The following is a 21,933-nucleotide window of genomic DNA, read 5'->3' as shown; positions in this document are numbered from 1 at the left end:
CTGGCCTGCTGGCATTTGTGCATTAAATGCATCCTAGCCTAGCAGTGAAATACATAAAACGGCAGTATGCAGTTTCAGATTTTATCTTTCCAGAGCCTCAGATGCCAGCCACTCGGTATGCCTTGGCAGAATTTGATGGAGTCTTTTGTAGAATTGTAAATGTTACAGTGAGGGTCTTATTTTTTTGAACAGAACAGTGCCTGTTTATGTGTTACAACTCATTTGGTCCAGTGGGGGGTTTAAAAAAAAACACCTTTCTTCTAAAACCCCAATACGTGATTTACGTAATCTTTCACGTCTCACTCTTGCTTTTGGTTTCATGCTTGTATTTCTTCCCAGATTTTCTTCCATCGTCATTAGCGTGTTCCATAAAATCATGCATCCCGGCAGATCGAATGTGCTCCACTGAGCCAGGCGTCCTGCCCCCTCATCTGCTCGTCTTCCCTTACCTCTCTGTAGTTTCCCTGAGAATTTGCTATTTATCCAATACACCATTTTTGCAATTATTCTATTGTTCAGAGCCATTTAAACGAAGGCCTTTTCTCCTCTGAATGCAGAACCTGGCCGGGAACTCCAGTCCCCACACCGTTTTCCTGTGTGGCCCCTGGGGATCCGCTCTGGGGACTCGGGTTCAGGGGACCGGAGAGGAGGCGTGGGGTTCCCTTGTCAGCCGCGTCTGTGCGGGTTCTGACCCAGGAACCCTGTCTGGCGACCGCTGTGGCTGTGGTGAGTTACTTCCCGGCTCTGAACCTGGCTGCTGAGGACAGGAGGGTGGTTAGTGGTGATGTGCTGCCATTCTCCGGCGCCCTCGCTAGCATGTGCTGAAGTCTGACGGCAGTACCTCCCAAGTGTCATTGTCTTGTTGGATTATGTCGCATCGTTTGTGGGGCATCAGGTGTGTGAAGTGCTGCTTTATGTAAGGGTGTGGTCACTTCAGTCAGCACTGACGTAACATTTCAGTAGGTTTCCCCGTTACATTCTAATAATGGTTATTTTGACACCTCAAAGGCTTTCTCAGTCCGTTTACTGAAGTTCCCTTAAAGCTTTACATCGGTTGTATGCAAGAGTTAAAATGTCTTTTCTTGGCATAAAGTTTTAATTATTTTCAGTGGAACCAAAACCTCCTGAACCCCTTTCAGCATCATCTAAAGCTTGAACTTCTTCTATTTCTGGGTAAAAAATCCATTCACAAATGAGCTGTGCAATTCCATCACCCTTTTTGACTTCAGACTTTGCCAAAATTAAACACTAGAACACCAACATTTCCTCTCTAATCTTCATCTATGACACCAGTCCCTACATCTATGAAGTATTTTGCAGCCAAACCAGAATGTGGAGCTACTCTCCCATAGCGCCCAGAAGGAAGAGCTGTGTGAATGTCGGTTATCACAAGGGCTTTCCCCATAGGTGGTAGTATGTAATCACAGGTGCTGTTCAGGTCATAGCCCACGGCACGTGCATACCCCTTGGTCCAGGTGGTGGTGTGCTCCGAGAGCCGGACAAGGTGGGGCTGCATGCCGCCCTCCCCCGCAGGCCGGGCCCACTTGCTGGGGGAGATGACTTGGGCCTCTTGAGAGAAGGATGTGGCAGGGCAGAACGTGAGCACAAGAGAGAGCAGGGGGGATAAGAGAGAGAGAGCAGGAGGAGACCAGCGCACTAAACTTGTTTTTTAACTTAGAGTTAAAAGAGCAAAACAACATTTTCTCATATCTGAGTTGGAAGAAAATCCTAATTATCTCTAAATATGGAATGATTGTAAAGTATGTAAGCCCCAAGTTGGGACACTTGTTTTTCTTAAGCCTCTGCGAACATGATTTCCTTGAAATGTTTTATGTTGCACTGTAATATATATATATATATATATTTTTTTTTTTTATGGGAAAGATTCAGTTTCTCTCTGGTTCAGTACATAAAGATGGAGAGCATTCAGCAGTGATGTTCATGTCACGTGGTGGCGTGAAGGGACCATATCTTCCTGGATGTGCATCTGTGCATCCAGCCATAGCACTTACAGGTGCTCCAGCTTTTTGTTAAGGAATCAACAAATGAATCATGACTCATTTCACACAACTTGTGGGATTTCCTTTTAACTGAGTTGGCTTAGACGTGAGAAAGTCCAGCAAAGTTCTCGCCTTATTATTAGGTCATTGGCAATGCTGATTGAAAACGGGGTGATTCTCACTGACGAGAGTGGACCTCTGTCTGGCGGATGGTACCCCTCCTCGAGCTGTCTGGACATGGTCATCCAGAAGAAGCAGAAGTGTGTGCTGGCTCAGATGTTTGCGCTGTCCAGTCTCTGACGCTAGGACGTTCTCACAGAGAGGTCAGAGAACCCCCACAGCTTCCCACATGGAGGGGATGAGTGGAAGAGCATGACCCATCCAAAGATAGATACACAATGAAGTTCACTTTTTGAGATAAAATTTGTAACTCTAGTGTTTCAATGAAACTTATTCCTGTTTGAGGATCGTGGGATATCTTTTAAAATAACAAAACCCTTCTAAGTCCAACTCTAGCTGGTGTGTAAATTCAGTGTATTTTAGGAGATACTATAAATGTTCTGTTGCTAAAATGGCAGCCAGTGTAATGAAAAAGCAGAGCTGCATCAATGGGAAGCAGGGATTGGCTGGATTCCGACACAATTCCGAGAACCAACTTCAACAACAGCAACAAAGCTTACACCTACTGGTCTTACTTTATATTGTGGATTCAAAACAGAAGAGATTCTGCCTCTACAAAGTGAAGGCAGGGGGCTATGTTTTATTTCTTTTCGACTTTATGAGGTGCATCATAAAATCTTAAGACCTTCAGAGGAGAAAATTATTGAAAGTTGCCTCTGTTGTCTTATTTAAATAAGGCTTTGTGGTCAAATGCTTCAAGTCAGAGGGAACCATCAGAGTTCTGTTGAGACAAATCCATAGCGTATCCCAACAGGGCTTCTAGTTCAGAGTTTCTTACGTGGGAATTAGGACTATTGCCAGCAGTTTCCAAGATACTGGATTTTAAAAGATATCACAGTTAACGTATGGAAAAAACATACTGGCTTGAAGTTTCTATTGTTGGAAGATATCGGCTAAAACATTAAAAAATGGAACTTTCGAGATGAGAGCTATCCGATGGTTGCGGTTCAGTTTTCCAGCTCCTGCCCATCCTCTTTATCGACGCTTGGGTGGTTTGCTTGGTTGGACTCAGCAGATGGAAGGTCCAATGATGGATATTCCTGGATCATTCTGTTCCCAATAATTGAGACCTGACTATTTCAGATGACCTAACTTCTGAGAGTGATGCACTGGAAATAGGACTTGGGATGTGATAGAGACCAAAGAAAAACTTAGGAGACAATCCTGTCCAAAGTATTTACAAAAATAAAGCCCATCAAAGGTGCCTCTTTTATGACTCTTTAGTTCTTGGTCTTCGAATCAAAGAGAAGAATGACACTTCCTGTTTGGAAGGCTGGAGTGTTGAGGAGGATTTTTCATAAACCACTGTGTTTAAGGTTAGATTTTAATGCTATTTGGGTAGTGAATTTCATGCTGTTTTAAACACTGGAGAAACTTCTGTAGGAAATGAGATTTAGAAATGAAAGGAAGAGAGGAAGAGATTGTTTTGACCTATAGAAAACTGTTTCCAGGGTTAATCGATGTTACTGCTTTCAAACAGGTTTTTAAAGAACAGGCTGGCTAACTGGTAGAACCTAAAACATCAAATGGGGAGACTTTGTGCTTGATCAATAGAGACTGAGCTGTCCCAGGACGCCGACCCCGTTGTGTAACTCTTGTCACCATCTCATTAGCTTTTAGAGCCCACAGAAGCACAACCACGTTTATCGAGTCTTGGGAAAGTTTTTGTTTAACGTAGGCTAACTTTTCAGTAGTTAGTAGAAATGATGATCAAAGTTTGCTGGTTAATTAGCCATTTTAAGCATAGTCATTGCCTGAAATACATTTTTCCTGTCCCCACAGTGTATTTTTTCTCTCACCATTAAACAATATTTTAATTTGAGTTGCCACTTGAGCAATAGGTGTCAGGTTATGCAGTGAGAGTAAGACAGCTCTCCGTAGTAATCCATCCGATTGCAAACTCACCCGAGTGCTTCGTGTCCCCTCCCTAATCTTGATGAGCATTTCTAGGTAATATTAAGAGCTAAACATGTGACTTCCTTACAGAGCTTAAAAGCTGTGTGTCTCAGTGTAATAAATCTCTAGGTGAATTCTTGGCAGTGATGCATACGTTTTATGTGTGCTGTGATTATCTCCAGTCATAATTATTTAATACACATGGTATGTGTAACATTTATCTTCCCAAGGGAAAAATGATGTGGCATAATTCTGGCAGATTATTTATGTTGTTTCTGCTTAAAATGTTTGGTAAAAAATGCTGTGTATCTGTCTTTGAAACCCCTTCTGTTCTATTTTTAAATGGCTGTATGAAAATAAAGAAACTAAGCAGAGTAAGTAATCTTGTTTCTGCATATTTCCTCTTGTAAATTACTGTAAATTCCTAATGTTCATTGAATTGATCTGCGGATGGGAACTGGCTGATGGTGAGGGTGTCCCCCTAACTGTTTGATGAAGAGTTCAGTAATGTTACCCGTTCTATAAATTTGGGCGAAGATTTGAAAGTTTCATTCGCCGTTGTAGACTCGGAAAATTTGTGTTCTTATTATCAAATATTGAATAACTAAATTTCAGAAAAATAACTTGTGGAATAAGTTAAAAAATTTAAAAACATTTCTTCCTTTTGTGTATTTGAAAACTAGACAGCAGGCTAGTAATTTCTTGCCTTTTCAGATAATTTCATTTGTGTTCCAGCAGTACTGAGTGTTTTACCTGACTGTCAGGGGTCCTTCTCCATGATGGTCTTAAATTCTAATGTGCTCATTCATTGTGTTGAACCAAAAGAATACATCAAATGTCTAAAACAATATGAAAGAAGAGGAACACCACTCGGTTAATACAGTGAAAATTAAAGCTATGTATTTATTCCCAGTGGAATCCTGAAACTTATTGATAAAATGAGTATTGGTAATAATTGCTCTGATCTGCAAAGTATTTATTTTTCTTCTTTGTACAAAAATGTATTCATCTGGTATATTCAGCGTTTTAGTGAGTAATATAAAGTGTTAACTTCAAAATTTAAAACAATTTTTCATTATTACTTTACTATCAATATATGTTGAAGATTCAGTAGGTTCTAGAGGTATAGAACAAGTAATTTATTTATGGTATTTTTTTTCTAATTTCATTTTATCATAAATATATATTTTACATTAAAACGTGCTTATACTGTAAGACATTGAAAAACAAAGGAGTACAAAGTAGAAAATATATCTCCTGTAATTCTACAATATCAGATGTTTACTACGATATGTTAATATTTTGGGGTGTGTCATTTGTTCTTTCCATGCCTGTGAATATATTTTTAATAGCTATATTGGTTTAAAATACCTTGGATGTACAGTGATTTATTTAATGCATCTCCTCTTGTGTATAGTTAAGGGTGTTGTTATGAATTTTTGATAGAACTGTTATCAGTGTTTTCCCTCTCAACGTCCATGTTGCTAGATTCTCACTGAGATCTTGTCCACATGTTTCTCTCTGTTGACAAGTGCTTTCCAGCAACGGTGGTGTTTGGCCCGTCCCATGAGTTTAAGGGGCCTCAGGCCACTTTGAAAGCTCTACTCCCCGAGTGCCTGTTACCTTCTGTCTCTCACCTCATCCCTTTAGATTGGGGCAGTTGGGATTTTGGTTAGAGATGAGCCAGTTGTGGAAACTTGGCCTTGATTCAGTAACAGGAGATCACATTGCAGAGATCACATTGCGAGATGGGCTACACATAAGTTACTCTTTTTTTTAAAAAAAAAAGAAAATTTATTTATTTATTTCGGCTGTGCCGGGTCTTAGTTGCCACACGCAGGATCTTTAGTTGTGGACTAAAGATGTGCAGACTTCTTAGTTGTGGCATGCGAACTCTTAGTTGCGGCACGCATGTGGGAACTAGTTCCCCGACCAGGGATCGAACCCAGGCCCCCTGCATTGGGAGCTCGAGTCTTACCCACTGGACCACCAGGGAAGTCCCTAAGTTATTCTTTAGTCAAGCAATTAATAAAAATTTGAACTGATGAAAGAGGACTCCAGTGGTCGTCTGAAATTCACACCCTGCCTATTTTTTGAGGAGGGTAGCGTCAACTCATGTGAGGCTTTTTACGTGTGATAGAAGACTGAAATTACGTCCTGAGGGAAGCTGCCCGTTTCCACAAAGCTTATGTGAGTTACTGAGTGGACGAACTTGTACTGTGAGAGCAGAAAGGGAGGGACATACTCCTTGCATGCTGCGGGTAATAGTGGTTAACAGTAACCTTTGGCTTCACACGGCTTTGTAGAGTCTCGGTTTAGTGCTTAATATGACTGAGCCAGAGCTGCTCCAGTGTAATGAGAATACGAGTTCCTACATCATGAAATCATCATAAGGGTTAAACGAGCTAAGTCGTGGATGTCGCTTAGCACAGGACGTCTTAACACTCTAGCTGGTCTTTGTTCTTGTCACCTGCAGGTTAGGGCAGCGCTTTGCCCACTTGACTTTGGATTAGAGTTCCCTGGAGGGTTTGGGAAAACAGATTTTAGCCCCCAGCCCCAGAGTTTCTGATGCAGTAAGTCTGGGGTGGGGCCTGAGTATTTGCATTTCTACTGAGTTCCCTCGTGGTGATGAGGCCCGTGGCCAGGGATCACACTTTGAGTACCTCTGGGTCAGGGCGTTATAAGGGCAGGTATTATTTTGAACCAATAAATGATATAACTTTTTCTTTTTGACCACCTGCATGGATAACATTTAAATCACTTCAAACTTATCATCTAGTCCCATTTTTTGTAAGTGGTCAAATCTGAATTGTTTTGGATTATTGTAGAAATTTAAAACTAGAATTACATAGTTGTTTTAGAGCTAGAATGATGTAGAATTTTGAGGATTTTGATAGCCTTTAAGTTTATACATAATATATGAGTATGTAATATTATGTGAGTATATAATATTGGCTTAATTTTAATGAAAGTGGTTTAAGAAAAGCTGTTTTCCTTTGATACAGACTCTGTATATGTTTCTGATGGATCTAGTTCATTAAAACATGGGATTTTTTTTTTCAGAATATAAAAATAGATGCAGAATTTAAAACAATATTAGACTGTGAGCTTAAATTTTTTTTTTTTTTTTTTTGCTTCCTTGTGAAAAATCTGCAGGGACTAAGCTCCTTTTCACGGCATTATTTCTACCAGATGTTTAAAACAACTGGAATCATCTTGAGGCTTGTCATGAGTTGCCATTGATTGGCCATCCTCTGTGAGAATGAAGCTTCACTCATGTAATTTTCTTGATGAGTGCAAGATAGGGGCAGGCACTGAGTGTACGGTGTTGACACACTTAATTTAGTACTCCTTCTGCAAAGCTATTACATTGACTATTAATTGGCCTTCTGATAAAATTTCTGCTTAACGCAAATGATGAAAAAAAATGCACCCTTGGATACTAGCTGCTGCTTCTGAAATAATTCTCATGCCCTGAGATCTCATTAGTGACAGCAAGCACATCCACTTTTCTTTTGAACGTAATTAGGTTTCTTTTAAATATAATGATGAAAATATATTAGACTGTGATTAAAAAATATTTTAAGCAAAATCCTTAACTTGGAACTTTACAGTTTGTTGTTGTTCTGTTGCTTCGTCTCTTTCTTAGCAGTTTGAAAAGCAAAGAGGAGCTTGCCTGCGTTCAATCCTTCACCAGGCTGTGCTTTGCCATGGCAGTGCCTCTGTCTGCAGGCTCAAAATTTAGCAGTTTCAAACCAAAAACACTGCAACTTGCATTGTGGTTTGAAAAGCACAAGCGGTGAATAGGAAGTAGGTTTCTGCTTGTGTTTTCCTGGCTTGGTCTTGTCTCTCCTTTATTTATCTCTTTCTGGTTCTCCCTTTCTCACCATCTTCTGTTTTAGGATTTTTTAGTCAACTCTAGTAACTTACTCTGGTGGTTTCTGATGATGTGAGAGCTGTCTTATTGTTAAAGTTCTTGTGTGAAAAATTGCGAAGTTTAAACCAAAAAAAAAAAAGCAAAACCTGAAACCAGTGGCTTCTTCACAACGTATAGAGCATAGGAATTTATTACTTTCTGGTAAAGGATTTACAAATTATGAGACTGTCCTGCCTTGCTCTGTCTTTTTATTCATTTGTCACAAAATCCTTTATTCTCTTTCAGTTTCACAACTCTCTGCAGCGAGCATCCGTCATTTTTATTATAGGAAAAAAAATTGGAACCAAGTTTTAACTGTGTCCATTGAGAGGCTACGGTTACATTTACTTCTTTTTTTAATAAATTTATTTATTTATTTTTGGCTGCATTGGATCTTCATTGCTGCGCGCGGGCTTTCTCTATTTGCGGTGAGCAGGGGCTACTGTTCGTTGTGGTGCACGGGCTTCTCATTGCGGTGGCTTCTCTTGTTGCGGAGCACGGGCTTTAGGCACGCAGGCTTCAGTAGTTGTGGCTGGTGGGCTCAGTAGTTGTGGCTCGCAGGCTCTAGAGCACAGGCTCAGTAGTTGTGGCACATGGGTTTAGTTGCTCCGTGGCATGTGGGATCCTCCCGGACCAGGGCTCGAACCCGTGTCTCCTACATTGGCAGGCGGATTCTTAATCACTGTGCCACCAGAGAAGCCCTACGTTTACTTCTTAAGTATTAGCAGATTCCGCTTACAGCGGTGCATACGTGTGCCCTATAGGAGTGACCCTCAGATGGCGTGAACTACAAGGTCAGTTAGTGGTCTTGAAACTTGTGGCTGTCTCCAGTGTTGGCACTGGAGACATTTGGGGCTGGATTGTTCTTGGTTGCGTGGGACTGTCCTGAGCGTTGTAGAAGGTTTAGCGGTTTTCCCTGACCTGTACCAGCTAGTGTCAATAGCACCCTTCCCCAGTTGTGACAACCAGAAGTGTCTCCACACCTGCCAATGTCCCTGGGACAAACACTCTACAGGAAGAGGTGCATTTGACGTGGTGGCCCAGTGAACAAATATGTAACTTTGTAAACAGCCTTCCTACTTAAAATATACATTGATATTTTCTATTCTTTTCTGTTCCATTTCGTTCATTTCATACCATTTTATTTAAATTTATTATTATTTTTTTGGCTGTGAGGCATGTGGGATCTTTCATTTTTTGGGTTTTTTTTTTAACATCTTTATTAGAGTATAATTGCTTTACATTGTTGTGTCCGTTTCTGCTGTATAACAGAGTGAATCAGCTATACATAAACATATATCCCCATATCTCCTTCCTCTTGCATCTCCCTCCCACCCTCCCTATCCCACCCCTCTAGGTGGTCACAAAACACTGAGCTGATCTCCCTGTGCTATGCGGCTGCTTCCCACTAGCTATCTATTTACATTTGGTAGTGTATATATGTCCATGCCACTCTCTCACTTTGTCCCAGCTTACCCTTCCCCCTCCCCGTGTGCTCAAGTCCATTCTCTATGTCTGTGTCTTTATTCCTGTCCTGCCCCTAGGCTGTTAAGAACCTTTTTTTTTGGATTCCATATATATATGTTAGCATACGGTATTTGTTTTTCTCTTTCTGACTTACTTCACTCTGTATGACAGACTCTAGGTCCATCCACCTCACTGCAAATAATTCAATTTCGTTTCTTTTTATGGCTGAGTAATATTCCATTGTATATATGTGCCACATCTTCTTTATCCATTCATCTGTCGATGGACACTTAGGTTGCTTCCATGTCCTGGTAAATGTAAATAGTGCTGCAATGAACATTGTGGTACATGTCTCTTTTTGAATTATGGTTTTCTCAGGGTATATGCCCAGTAGTGGGATTGCTGGGTCGTATGGTAGTTCTATTTTTAGTTTTTTAAGGCACCTCCATACTGTTCTCCATAGTGGCTGTATCAATTTACATTCCCACCAACAGTGCAAGAGGGTTCCCTTTCCTCCACACCCTCTCCGGCATTTATTGTTTGTAGATTTTTTGATGATGGCCATTCTGACTGGTGTGAGGTGATACTTCATTGTGGTTTTGATTTGCATTTCTCTAATGATTAGTGATGTTGAGCATCCTTTCATGTGTTTGTTGGCAATCTGTATATCTTCCTTGGAGAAATGTCTGTTTAGGTCTTCTGCCCATTTTTGGATTGGGTTATTTGTTTTTTTGATATTGAGCTGCATGAGCTGCTTGTAAATTTTGGAGATTAATCCTTTGTCAGTTGCTTCATTTCGAAATACTTTCTCCCATTCTGAGGGTTTTCTTTTTGTCTTGTTTAAGTTTTCCTTTGCTGTGCAAAAGCTTTTAAGTTTCATTAGGTCCCATTTGTTTATTTGTGTTTTTATTTCCATTTCTCTAGGAGATGGGTCAAAAGGGATCTTGCTGTGATGTATGTCATAGAGTGTTCTGCCTATGTCTTCCTCTAAGAGTTTTATAGTGTCTGACCTTACATTTAGGTGTTTAATCCATTTTGAGTTTATTTTTGTGTATGGTGTTAGGGAGTGTTCTAATTTCATTCTTTTACATGTAGCTGTCCAATTTTCCCAGCACCACTTATTGAAGAGGCTGTCTTTTCTCCATTGTATATCCTTGCCTCCTTTGTCATAGATTAGTTGACCATATGTGTGTGGGTTTATCTCTGAGCTTTCTGTCCTGTTCCATTGATGTATATTTCTGTTTTTGTGCCAGTACCATGCTGTTTTGATTTGTAGTGTAGTCTGAAGTCTGGGAGCCTTATTCCTCCAGCTCCATTTTTCTTTCTCAAGATTGGTTTGTCTATTCGGGGTGTTTTCTGTTTCCGTACAAATTGTGAATTTTTTTGTTCTAGTTCTGTGAAAATGCCATTGGTAGTTTGATAGGGATTGCATTGAATCTGTAGATTGCTTTGGGTAGTAGAGTCATTTTCACAGTGTTGATTCTTCCAATCCAAGAACATGGTATATCTCTCCATCTGTTTGTATCCTCTTTAATATCTTTCATCAGTGTCTTATAGTTTTCTGCATACAGGTCTTTTGTCTCCTTCAGTAAGTTTATTCCTAAGTATTTTATTCTTTTTGTTGCAGTGGTAAGTGGGAGTGTTTCCTTAATTTCTCTTTCAGATTTTTCATCATTAGTGTATAGGAATGCAAGAGATTTCTGTGCATTAATTTTGTATCCTGCTACTTTACCAAATTCATTGATTAGCTCTAGTAGTTTTCTGGTAGCATCTTTAGGATTCTCTATGTATAGTATCATGTCATCTGCAAACAGTGACAGCTTTACTTCTTCTTTTCCCATTTGGATTCCTTTTATTCCTTTTTCTTCTCTGATTGCTGTGGCCAAAACTTCCAAAACTATGTTGAATAATATTGGTGAGAGTGGACAACCTTTTCTTGTTTCTGATCTTAGAGGAAATGGTTTCAGTTTTTTACCATTGAGAATGATGTTGGCTGTGGGTTTGTCATATAAGGTCTGTATTATGTTGAGGTAAGTTCCCTCTGTGCCTACTTTCTGGAGGGTTTTTATCATAAATGGGTGTTGAATTTTGTCAAAAGCTTTTTCTGCATGTATTGAGAGGATCATATGGTTTTTCTCCTTCAGTTTGTGAATATGGTTTATCACATTGATTGATTTGCGTATACTGAAGAATCCTTGCATTCCTGGGATAAACCCCACTTGATCATGGTGTATGATCCTTTTAATGTGCTGTTGGATTCTGTTTGCTAGTATTTTGTCGAGGATTTTTGCGTCTATGTTCATCAGTGATATTGGCCTGTAGTTTTCTTCCTTTGTGACATCTTTGTCTGGTTTTGGTGTCAGGGTGATGGTGGCCTCGTAGAATGAGTTTGGGAGTGTTCCTCCCTCTGCTGTAGTTTGGAAGGGTTTGAGAAGAATAGGTGGTTGCTTTTCTCTAAATGTTTGACAGAATTCGCCTGTGAAACCGTCTGGTCCTGGGCTTTTGTTTGTTGGAAGATTTTTAATCACAGTCTCACTATCAGTGCTTGTGATTGGTCTGTTTATATTTTCTATTTCTTCCTTGTTCAGTCTCGGAAGGTTGTACTTTTCTAAGAATTTGTCCATTTCTTCCCGGTTGTCCATTTTATTGGCATATAGTTGCTTGTAGTAATCTCTCATAATCCTTTGTATTTCTGCAGTGTCATTGTTACTTCTTTTTCATTTCTAATTCTATTGACTTGAGTGTTCTCCCTTTTTTTCTTGATGAGTCTGGCTAGTGGGTTATCAATTTTGTTTATCTTCTCAAAGAACTAGCTTTTAGTTTTATTGATCTTTGCTATCATTTCCTTCTTTTTCATTTATTTCTGATCTAATCTTTATGATTTCTTTCCTTCTGCTAACTTTGGGGTTTTTTTTTGTTCTTCTTTCTCTGATTGTTTTAGGTGTAAGGTTAGGTTGTTTATTTGAGATGTTTCTTGTTTCTTGAGGTAGGATTGTATTGCTATAAACTTCCATCTTAGAACTGCTTTTGCTGCATCCCATAGATTTTGGGTTGTTGTGTTTTCATTGTCATTTGTTTCTAGGTATTTTTTGATTTCCTCTTTGATTTCTTCAGTGATCTCTTGGTTATTTAGTAGTGTATTGTTTAGTCTCCATTTGTTTGTGCTTTTTACAGACTTTTTTCCTGTAATTGATATGTAGTCTCATAGTGTTGTGGTCGGAAAAGATACTTGATACGATTTCAATTTTCTTAAATTTACCAGGGCTTGATTTGTGACCCAAGATATGATGTATCCTGGAGAATGTTCCATGAGCACTTGAGAAGAAAGTGTATTCTGTTGTTTTTGGATGGAATGTCCTATAAATATCAATTAAGCCCATCTTGTTTAATGTATCATGTAAAGCTTGTGTTTCCTTATTTATTTTCATTTTGGATGATCTGTCCATTGGTGAAAGTGGGGTGTTAAAGTCCCCTACTATGATTGTGTTACTGTCAATTTCCCCTTTTATGGCTGTTAGCATTTGCCTTATGTATTGAGGTGCTCCTGTGTTGGGTGCATAAATATTTACAATTTTTATATCTTCTTCGTGGGTTGATTCCTTGATCATTATGTAGTATCCTTCTTTGTCTCTTGTAATAGCCTTTGTTTTAAAGTCTATTTTGTCTGAGATGAGAATTGCTTCTCCAGCTTTCTTTTGATTTCCCTTTGCATGGAATATCTTTTTCCATCCCCTCACTTTCAGTCTGTATGTGTCCCTAGGTCTGAAGTGGGTCTCTTGTAGACAGCATATATACGGGTCTTGTTTTTGTATCCATTCAGCCAGTCTATGTCTTTTGGTTGGAGCATTTAATACATTTACATTTAAGGTAGTTATCGATATGTATGTTCCTGTTACCATTTTCTTAACTGTTTTGGGTTTGTTATTGTAGGTGTTTTCCTTCTCTTGTGTTTCCTGCCTAGAGAGGTTCCTTTAGCATTTATTGTAAAGCTGGTTTGGTGGAGCTGAATTATCTTAGTTTTTGCTTGTCTGTAAAAGTTTTAATTTCTCCGTCGAATCTGAATGAGATCCTTGCTGGGTAGATTAATCTTGGTTGTAGGTTTTTCCCTTTCATCACTTTAAATATGTCCTGCCACTCCCTTCTGGCTTGCAGTGTTTCTGCTGAAAGATCAGCTGTTAACCTTATGGGGATTCCATTGTGTGTTATTTGTTGTTTTTCCCTTGCTGCTTTTAATATTTTTTATTTGTATTTAATTTTTGATAGTTTGATTAATGTGTGTCTTGGCGTGTTTCTCCTTGGATTTATCCTGTATGGGACTCTCTGAGCTTCCCGGACTTGATTGACTATTTCCTTTTCCATGTTAGGGAAGTTTTCAACTATAATCTCTTCAAATATTTTCTCAGTCCCTTTCTTTTTCTCTTCTTTTTCTGGGACCCCTATAATTCGAATGTTGGTGCTTTTAATGTTGCCCCAGAGGTCTCTGAGACTGTCCTCAATTCTTTTCATTCTTTTTTCTTTATTCTGCTCTGCGGTAGTTATTTCCACTATTTTATCTTCCAGGTCACTTATCTGTTCTTCTCCCTCGGTTATTCTGCTATTGATTCCTTCTAGAGAATTTTAAATTTCATTTATTGTGTTGTTCATCATTGTTTGTTTGCTCTTTAGTTCTTCTAGGTCCTTTAAACATTTCTTGTATTTTCTCCATTCTATTTCCAAGATTTTGGATCATCTTTACTATCATTACTCTGAATTCTTTTCCAGGTAGACTCCCTATTTCCTCTTCATTTGTTTGTTCTGGTGGGTTTTTACCTTGCTCCTTCATCTGCAGTGTATTTCTCTGTCTTCTCATTTTGCTTAACTTACTGTTTGGGGTCTCCTTTTCACAGGCTGCAGTTTCGTAGTTCCCGTTGCTTTTGGTGTCTGCCCCCAGTGGGTAGGGTTGGTTCAGTGGGTTGTGTAGGCTTCCTGGTGGAGTGGACTGGTGCCTGTGTTCTGGTGGGTGATGCTGGATCTTGTCTTTCTGGTGGGCAGGCCCTCGTCCGGTGGTGTGTTTTGGGGTGTCTGTGACCTTATTATGGTTTAGGCAGCCTCTCTTCTAATGGGTGGGACTGTGTTCCTGTCTTGCTTGTTGTTTGTCATGGGGTGTCCAGCACTGGAGCTTGCTGGTCGTTGGGTGGAGCTGGGTCTTAGTGTTGAGATGGAGACCTCTGGGAGAGCTCTCACCGATTGATATTATGTGGGGCTGGGAGGTCTCTGCTGGACCAATGTCCGTAACTCGGCTCTCCCACCTCAGAGGCTCAGGCCTGACACCAGGCTGGAGCACCAAGACCATGTCAGCCACATGGCTCAGAAGAAAAGGGAGAAAAAAAGAAAGAAAGGAAGAAAAAGTTATTAAAATAAAAAATGAAAAAATTATTAAAAATGAAAAAATAAGAAGTAATAAAAAAGAAAAAAAAGGAAAGAAAGAAGAGAGCAGCCAAACCAAAAAACAAATCCACCACTGATAATAAGCACTAAAAACTATACTTAGAAAAAAGAAAGGAGAGATAGAACCCTAGGACAAATGGTAAAAGCAAAGCTATATAGACAAAATTACAGAAACAAGCATACACATACACACTCACAAAAAGAGAAAAAGGAAAAAAATATTTATCTATATATTAAAAAAAAAGGAAGAGAGCAACCAAATCAATAAACAAATCTACCAATGATAATAAACTCTAAATACTAAACTAAGAGAAACATAAAACCAGAAACAAATTAGATGCAGAAAGCAAACCCCAAGTCTACCATTGCTCCCAAAGTCCACCACCTCAATATTGGGGTGATTCCTTGTCTATTCAGGTATTCCACAGATGCAGGGTACATCAAGTTGATTGTGGGGTTTTAATCCATTGCTCCTGAGGCTGCTGGGAGAGATTTCCCTTTCTCTTCTTTGTTCGCACAGCTCCTGGGGTTCAGCTTTGGATTTGGACCCGTCTCTGCGTTTAGGTCGCCTGAGGGCAACTCTGCTTTGCTCAGACAGGACGGGGTCACAGTAGCAGCTGATTCGGGGGCTCTGGCTCACTCAGGCCGGGGTGAGGGAGGGGTACGGATGCGGGGTGAGCCTGCGGCGGCAGAGGCCAGCGTGACGTTGCACCAGCCTGAGGAGTGCCGTGTGTTCTCCCGGGGAAATTGTCCCTGGATCACGGGACCCTGGCAGTGGTGGGCTGCACAGGCTCCCGGGAGGGGAGGTGTGGGTAGTGAGTGATCTGTGCTCTCATGCAGGTTTCTTGGTGGCGGCAGCAGCAGCCTTAGCGTTTCATGCCCGTCTCTGGGGTCCACGCTGATAGCCACGGCTCGCGCCCGTCTCTGGAGCTCCTTTAGGTGGTGCTCTTAATCCCTCTCTTCACGCACCCCGAAACAATGGTCTCTTGCCTCTTCAGCAGCTTCTGACTTTTTCCCGGATTCCCTCCGGCTAGCTATGACGCACTAGCCTCCTTCAGGCTGTGTTCACGCCGCCAACCCCAGTCCTCTCCCTGGGATCTGACCTCCGAAGCCCAAGCCTCAGCTCCCAGCCCCCGCCCGCCCCGGCGGGTGAGCAGACAAGCCTCTCGGGCTGGTGAGTGCTGGTCGGCACCGATCCTCTGTGCGGGAATCTCTCCGCTTTGCCCTCCGCACCCCTGTGGCTGCGCTCTCCTCCGTGGCTCCGAAGCTTCCCCCCTCCGCCACCCCCTGTCTCCGCCTGTGAAGGGGCTTCCTAGTGTGTCGAAACTTTTTCTCCTTCACAGCTCCCTCCCAGAGGTGCAGGTCCCTTCCCTATTCTTTTGTCTCTGTTTTTTCTTTTTTCTTTTGCTCTACCCAGGTACGTGAGGAATTTCTTGCATTTTGGGAAGTCTGAGGTCTTCTGCCAACATTCAGTAGGTGTTTTGTAGGAGTTGTTCCACATGTAGATGTATTTCTCATGTATTTGTGGGGAGGAGGGTGATCTCCATGTCTTACTCTGCCATCTTGAAGGTCTCCAGCACGTGGGATCTTAGTTCTCTGACCAGGGATCGAACCAGCACCCCCTGCATTGGAAGCAGGAGTCTTAACTGCTGGACCACCAGGGAGGTCCCTAAAAATTATTGTAAGGATATTTTTCTGGATGGAGTGGGTCCTTATGGCACTTAGTATTCACTATTTGTGGGATAAAGATATATGGTGGGTTTTCTTAAAGTGCAGTGCACCAGGGCTAAAGAACATGCTTTGTCCTGGGCTTCCTGTAGCTGCTGTGTGCAGAGATGGTTCTGGAAAACAGCAGCAGGTGAGGCAGCAGAACTGCCCAGAGCCACTCCTCCCTGTGATCCGACACCTGCCATGCAAGATGGATTGTCCTGTTACAGACCTGTGGCTTCCTCAGTTCAGGAGACAGAGGTTATGCTGTCAGCAGGAGAGGGTGTGCCGTCTTGGGCTTCAGGGGATTTGCACAAGATTCAAATTGGAGGTTGCCCGTGAGGCCAGACTTCATCTGTTGAGGATCCATAGAATAAGAGAACTTTGTTATTCCTTTGGGAACATAGATTAGATCTTAGGGCGGAAGGCTTTTTGAGTCTCATACTACAGATGGGGGAGGTTTAAATTTCCATTTCTGTAGAGGAAGCATTTAGAATGTTAGGTGCATATGCACTGGAAATCCTTCCCTCCTCTTTGCATTTGTGTTTCTCATGCAGATACCATGTGTGAAATATCAGTTACACACAGTTATGTACAGGATGATGGTTCTCTTAGGCAACAAATAAGAAACCTTCCGAGTGTCTTATAAATAATGTATTAAGATTAGGAAAGAAACATTAACTTTATCTCCTGAAAAATTAGCTCCTGTATTTTCTATATTATTGTGAATATGTCTTTATGGAATGTTTTGATTATTTAATTGTTTTGAATGGTGGGTTTTTTTTTCTTTAAAATTTTACCTGTATCTCAAATTAAGACTATGAGAGCTTGTGAAAAAGTTGCTATGGTGACTATATATTTAGGCTTCTATCTCCAACTTAGGAATTGGATTTGTGCTCTAAAACCTCATTTTAAAATCAGTTATTTAGAACTCTGTTTTTTTTTCATAGAAACAATATTGCAAGTAATAGATTTCAGACTCAAGCAAAACTACTTACTTAAATCAGAAAGCAAAGGAAATTTCATATACTTCTATCTTTATAAATATAATAGAATACTCATTTTTTTCACCTCATGAATTCTTCTACTAGAAGAGGTTTAGCAAATGGTCTGTTTGTTTGGTACTTTTTCTTACCTTACGGGATTTGAAATATAGCGTGTATTGGACCACAAGGTGCTTTGGAGGATTCATTCATTCCTTCAGTAAATATTTACTGTGTACCTACTATGTGCAAGGCACAGGTTGAGGCCCTGGGGCCTTAACATTGAATAAAATGGTTAATCCCTCCCTGATGCCTGCTGGCAGTTGGGAGCTGACCTCTAAGTAATGCCCTGGGAATGGGGTAGGAGGCCAGGAAGGAGGCTGCCTGCAGGGCTTGTTCTCTGATTGCTAACAGAACCCTGGGAAAAGGGCCCTGGGGTTCCTGAAGTTTCTGCTCCATAGATGTCTCTCAAATTCCCCTTCTACGCTGTCTGTTGTGCACTGGAGCCCGTTCTGAGCTCTACCATCGTGAGGTACTCATGGTTCATCTTTGTCTTCAGAGTGTCAAGAGAGCCTAAAGCACAGATGTGCCTGTAAATGTTCAACAACCCACTGATTTGTAGAGTTTGTTGGTTTCTGTGGTGTGAATGCTCTACCGCGGCCCATTTCAAGAACCAGTGTGACGTCATCAGTGAGCGTGGAGTTGGAAACACACCATTTACACCATTATGTAACATTTCCACCCTGTGGATGAGAAAGACATGCATATCCTCAGACCACAGAGAGCAGTGAAACGCAGTAGTGTAATTAAGAAGGGGTGAGTTTTTATTTATTTCTTACCTTTGATTTTAACTGAATTTATTTAATTGTAAGTTTGCATAAGTAAATTTTAATGATGACTGTGTTAACAGTGGGTTTGCAGAATTCCTGAAAATTTAACCCTGAGTTCTCGAGAGCCAGCACACCACTGAGAGCGCCACGATGCCTTGCCTGAAATCCCTACGGCCAGATGTTAGAGTCCAGATTTTTTCCCATTTTAGAAAGGCAGTAGGGAAGGTGATCAGAACATGTAACATCTCCTGTGATGCTGAAGGCAGAACTCTGTAGTCCAATCATTGACAGCTCTGCGGGGACACGTGCCTTCTCACCAACATGCGAGTAAATGCATATTATAAATAATCTTGCATTGGTCCAGATTCGGTTTTGCCAGCAAATATGCTTCTCAGAAACTTACAAAAACAGGTTCGTTTCTGGAGCCATTTGATGTTGGAATCGTGGATAAGGCATTGTGAAGCTGTATTATTTGTTTGCAGATCAAGGATTGTTGTTCCAGGTCTATGAGAACCTGTGCGTTTGCTTTCTCCGTTTGAAAGAGGGTGGAAACTCAGCAGCCCTCCCCCTGGGATCACAGCTGCCCTGCAGGAGGGGCCGTGGCCCCGCCTCCCTCTTCTTCCTCTGCAGCCTCTGGCCCGGTGACTCTCCTTCGCCCTCGCCCTCGAAGACTCTTTCTGTGCTTCATTCTTTCTGCCCAGCTTCTCGGCCCCGCCTCTCGCAGGGCTTCACCCCAGCAGATCTGCTGCTCTGTTCACCCTGGCACCTGTGTCCCGCCTGGCACTGATGGTACAGAGACCGCAATATCTGGGGTCCAGCCCCTGAGCTCATCCTCCAGGAAGTGGAATGAAGCTGACAGCTGCCTCCGAAGAGCAAATTCCCGGGGTGGAAGTGCTTTCCAGAGTGCTTGGAGTATTGGTGTTGTGTCTTTGCAAAGCTTCTTTTCTTTCAAGTCCTGTGACAGAGACAGCTTTCGTTAGATTCTCATCAGTCAGACCCATTTCTTTGCACGCGTATTGTGTCTTGTTTATCAGGGAGCGTGCATCCCAGGGACGTCACCTGGTGGTAGCTTCCAGGAAGGCGGCCAGGTTAGGGCACAGCGGCCAGTCTTCCTGGAGCGCCCATGCAAGCTGCCGCTCAGATTTCCTGACTCTCTTGTGGTTTTGAAGGCTCCACTGGGAATATTTGACACCAGGAACTCTGGATCACTAATTTGAGGGGTTTTCCATTACTGTTATTTTATGAGGGGAAACTGATAAGTGAACTTATAGTTTCATCACATGTGGAAGTTTAATTCAGCCTTTCTTTCTTGGTGAAAGTATTGAATAAAGATCTTGTCTTTATACAGTCTTGTGCAACATTCTGTTTTATTCATTTATGACACTTAGTGATGTCACAATTTGTGAAGTGACTTTTTTTTCCCCCTCCTAATTTACCACTTGCCTAAGTGTGTTTCACTGTCTGACAGGATTGAGTCAGGCCAGTTTTAAGGTGGCAGCAGTTTATAAATAATGTGCTTCTTCCAAAGAAAAAGCAACAGCCCATTAATGGTTTGTTTACATGAAGTGTGTGTTTATTTCTGGCAATTTTGATGATAAGTGTCTAGTTAGATTTGTGTTTTACAATAAGCACTAATTTGGCCAGTTTGGGAGTTTATATTTTCCTTTCTTTTAGGCTAGTTTGCAAGGTTGTAGGAACTGTGTTTAAATGTCCCAGCAGTGGCCTTTTCTGCGTTTGCTATCATGACTGTGTAGACAGACTGTACGGTCTGTGGGGTCTCTTGTGTGTGAGAGTGATTTTATTGTCTGAGCAGTTTCCAGCTTCTGGATCATTAAGACATTTCCAGCATTTTCAGTGGTTTCAGAGATAAAACTCTTGGTGAGGAGTGTGGGCCCCGTAGCAGTCAGGTTCTGGGTTGGTTTGCCACCGGATCCAGAATCCCCGGGGTCTCCTCGGCTTGCAGATGGTTTCCTGTTCTTACTTTCTTCTACATCGTTGTCTCTCTCACCTTTTCTTTCAGTCCTTGGGTCATTCATACTGTTGTTTTAAATTCCTTATATCGTGTCCAAGGTATTGACTGTGTTGACTTCATCGGGGGAGAGCAGGGTGATGCGCTGAGACCACTGTACAGACGTACAGACGAGGCAAAGTGTCACAGCAGAGGTTCAACCAAGGACCCTGGAATCCAGGGTTCAGGATCCCCCAGTGGTGGTTGGTTTTCTGGGGGTGGATACTGTCTTCTAAAAAGGTGTGAGATCCTTTTACAAGGAAATGTGGTGATCTGTGGGAAATAATGTTTGTCCTGCAGGGATTCAGAGCGAAACCATTGGCTTCAAGCACACTTGGGAGGTTTTGCCAATTATAAGTGGTGGTGGACCACAGCCAGTTAACGCAACCCTGTAGGTTTCTCGTTTCCCTGGGTGTTGAGAGGGTGTGACAGCAGTGCTCTTTGTATTTTGAGGATAAGAAGGGTCAGCTCCTGCCATTAGTATCACTTGGTTGCTACGGCTGCTGCTGTTACTGTAATCACATTTTTTATTTTATTTTTTAAAATTAATTAATTAATTAATTTTTGGCTGCGTTGGGTCTTTGTTACTGCGCACAGGCTTTCTTTAGTTGTGGTGAGCGGGGGCTACTCTTTGTTGCAGTGCGCGGGCTTCTCATTGCGGTGGCTTCTCTTCTTGCGGAGCACGGGCTCTAGGCATGCGGGTTTCAGTAGTTGTGGCACACGGGCTTCAGTAGTCGAGTTGTGGCGCATGGGCTTAGTTGCTCCGCGGCATGTGGGATCTTCCTGGACCAGGGCTCAAACCTGTGTCCCCTGCATTGAGGCAGGCGGATTCTTAACCACTGCGCCACCAGGGAAGTCCCACATTTTTTAAATAGTCAGGAATTTTGTTTATGATTCTCTTTTATTCCAATCCATGTAAAGTGATTCCTTATTTCTGGATTTTAACTTTGAACATTTATGTAGTAAAATGGGATGATGGAGCAGAGAAAGTAGCAGGACTACTTCAAGGAAATAAAGAGAGTTCGAGGATGTTGAGAGATTTACACTAATATATAACTGTGGTTATCAGAGTGATGTGATGGAATTTAAGAAATGTGTATTGATATTTAATTGAATGTTAGAAAATGTGTCTTTAATTCTGTCTTCCTTCTTTTAGAAGGGAGATCTGTGAATCTGCTGCAACTACATGCAGAATTCAGTGCCTCTGTGCATTTTGTTTTTGCTGTGGAGAAGGTTCATTCTTTCATTTTGTTCATTTCTTGGCACATAGTAGGTGCACGGTGTGAGTAAAAGAATAAGTAAAGTGAAGTAGGTGATGGGCCTTATACGCCGGTGCAGCCTTGTATAATCAGCAGTGCAAGTTGTGATCCTTCCTATAGGAAAGGCGGAAACTGCAGCTGGAGGGTCAGGGACTCCGGGAAAGTCCATGGCTCTTTGTTTTGCATCAGCCTACTGTTTCCCGAGATTCTAGCCTCAGCCTACTTCAAAAATACTTCTGGCTTCAGAGAATAAATAGTAA

General features: G+C 41.5%; 1 protein-coding gene and 1 pseudogene across 15 annotated transcripts in view; one reads left to right on the top strand and one right to left on the bottom strand.

Moving 5' to 3' along the window:
• Window positions 1-21,933, top strand: part of PARD3 (par-3 family cell polarity regulator) — a 629,285-nt gene that overhangs the window by 214,289 nt on the left and 393,063 nt on the right. The window lies entirely within an intron of this gene.
• On the bottom strand, window positions 1,096-20,442 carry LOC118891102 (annotated as a pseudogene).

This window comes from Balaenoptera musculus, chromosome 2 (genome assembly GCF_009873245.2).
Source record: "Balaenoptera musculus isolate JJ_BM4_2016_0621 chromosome 2, mBalMus1.pri.v3, whole genome shotgun sequence".
Classification (NCBI taxonomy): domain Eukaryota; kingdom Metazoa; phylum Chordata; class Mammalia; order Artiodactyla; family Balaenopteridae; genus Balaenoptera; species Balaenoptera musculus.
Note: the sequence above shows the minus strand (reverse complement) of the source record. Positions and strands in the feature narration are given on the sequence as shown.